We start from the raw sequence: 2952 nt of genomic DNA, 5'->3' as shown, positions 1-2952 counted from the left end.
AATATCTAGATACTATGGGTTTGATTCTGGATGTGACCAACATAAGACTGCTAAAATAGACCAGAATTTTTAGATATGACTGAAATAATGCTTTCCATATCTAGATTCTGTTCATCTGAAAATTTTGTACATAGTAAAAGTTTCCTATAGTTTTAAAAGGAGACTCCAAGCTTAGTTACTTAAAATATACATGTTTAACACATACACACACAAGTCTAATACCGTGAGATAAGAATATTTTATCTCAACATAAATGTAGATATACTTTTAATGTATATTTTGATTTGACATTTTATATGCACATAATGATTCAATGGATTTTAAATATCTGCCATTAATTCTAATAACCTTAATTGATACCATCTCCAATTGGAATAATGAGAATTTAAAGAAGATTCTAGAAATGTAATACTTCTAGAATCTTCTGAGAACTTGTTATATCAATATGAAATGATGTTTAATGTACTGAACCTGAAGTAAAACACTTCCTTCAAACCCCTTATGCCTCTGTGACTACTTAGCTAGAGGGCGCTGTATCTGATCTAATTTCATAGTTTGTCTTCAAGATCTATGCTTAGAACTGATGCTGAATCAATACCAGTTCCAAAGAATGATCATAATGATTACAATGACTGTGTCATCTATCTTATGATATGTTTAGTTTAAGTTCACATTCCTGCCAAAACCTGGAAGGGAAGTCATAGAAGTGGAAAATGACAGTTTAATTTTCTGGATAGACTGCCTTCTGTCACAACAAAAAACATGGCTCAGTGGAAAAAAAATAATTATATATTGAACAAAGAGTTGTCAAATATGTTTGTTAGTGTTATAAAGATTAATCAACCATTTGATTGATCTTCAGCCCGTTTTCCTTGATAACACAGTCTCAGTTTTCCTTTCTTTTTTCCATTACTGTGAAAAGAGAACATTCTTGTCTGAGGAGATATACCAAAATGGAGAAAAGCACAGATTAATGAAGCTATATTGGGTACTACTTCTATCTCCATTCTCTCTTTTCTTCTGCTGTTTTCTTTTATAATTTGGCTTTATTACTTTCACCTCTTTTCTTTCTATTATTCATTTCTTTTTTCTCTTCAGTATGCTTCTATATCCATTAAATTTGGCAGTTCATTGAATCTCCCTATTGATAATAGATTTGTCTGTAGCTGATTACTTTTCTTCTAGAGGTGCTGAGTCCTGAATATTTCATGATATAGAAGATTACTGCTTTTTAACACTACTGGTCAAAGCAAGGATAGAACATTCTTGACATTCTTCAGTGTTGACTTGATATTTGTAGATTTAATAAGCCCTGTATACTTTCTGAAATTTGGGTAATGTATTGATTTGTCTCAGGGGAAAAAACAAAAAACAAAAAACTATCTTCCAGACCTGTAATGTTGTCTTTAGTTATTTTATTACATTATATTTGGTTATTTTTATTATAACATGATCTACATATATACCATGTGAAATTTGACATAAATTTACCATGCTTATGGTTCTTATATAAAAAAAGTTAATCTATAAATTAAATACAAAATAATAAACAACAAACCAGATTTTTATGTGGAAATATGGTTTTTTGGTCCATTTTTTACTTTATTACTATCCATTAACTTTAGTCAAACAAGTTCAGAACACGTCTGGTAGCAATACAATAGTACACAAAAGAATAGTAATAAATTCAAGTTTAGGATAACTGGGCATTCCTCAGCAAACAATATTTTAATGTTGTTTTAGTGAAGGGGCTGCCTATAAAGTCTATACCATGGTCTCCTCTTTTGAAGGACTAACTAGCCTATGTGTTCTTCAAATTTATATTGAATGGGTATTATAATCCAATTATTGGGGCACCTGGGTGGCTCAGTGGGTTAAAGCCTCTGCCTTCAGCTCAGGTCATGATCCCAGTGTCCTGGGATCGAGTCCCGCATCAGGCTTTCTGCTCGGCAGGGAGCCTGCTTCCTCTCTCTTTCGCTTTCTGCCTGCCTCTCTGCCTACTTGTGATCTCTGTCTTTCAAATAAATAAATAAAATCTTATAATCCAATTATTTTTGGAGTCAGGAACCAGAAAATGGTTCTGAAGTTGTTTTCAGTAGTTTAGATGATAAGAAAAAATTATAATTTTACAAAGTACATTATTGGACTGTTGAGGGAAATCATCAACTATTAGAAATAGATCCTCTCTCATTCTGAATTAGGAATATTCAAATCCTTATGAAGCTATTATTTGTCATTTGGCCTTCACTTGACCTGAGTATTTTATTTTAGGATTAAGCCACTTTTCTCTTTAGTATCAAAAAATGAAGATAGTATACTACAGTACCACACAGTGTCATTTTGCCATGTAACCATTGTTTTTATTTGCCATGTAATGAATTTACTAAAAATTTCAGAAATTAAGTTCTTTTATGTGGAAAGATCTGCCAAATGTGACATTTTATTTATTTGTAGTAAAATGACTTGTAGTAAAAAGTATGAGAACAGTAGCTTAGATCAAATCTGCTATTGACTCCCAGATACATTCACCAAAATTTAAATATCCTCACGATTACTTGTCACAAACATGATTGTAAACAAATACAGAACATGTACACCAAATCTTGTGGTAAAACATGGTAATAAGATGGTGAGCCAGATAAATTAGAATAAATAATTTTTTAAATAAATTTTTAGTTTTAAAGTAGTTTAGGTTTATAGAAAAATTAAAAAGATAGGACAGAGAGTTCTCATTACACCCTACACTCAGTCTCTCTTATTGCTAATATTTTATATTGGTATGGCACATTTGCCCAATTAATGAACCAATACTGACATTATTATTAAACAAAGTCCTCAGTTTATTCAGATTTTCCTGTTTTTTGCCTGATTGTTGTTGTTGTTGTTGTTCCAGCATCCCATCCAGGATACTACATTACATTTGATGGTCATGCTTCCTTAGGTTTCTTGTGG

This window comes from Lontra canadensis, unplaced genomic scaffold, assembly GCF_010015895.1.
Source record: "Lontra canadensis isolate GAN:19392208 unplaced genomic scaffold, GSC_riverotter_1.0 scaffold14, whole genome shotgun sequence".
Taxonomy (NCBI): domain Eukaryota; kingdom Metazoa; phylum Chordata; class Mammalia; order Carnivora; family Mustelidae; genus Lontra; species Lontra canadensis.
Note: the sequence above shows the minus strand (reverse complement) of the source record.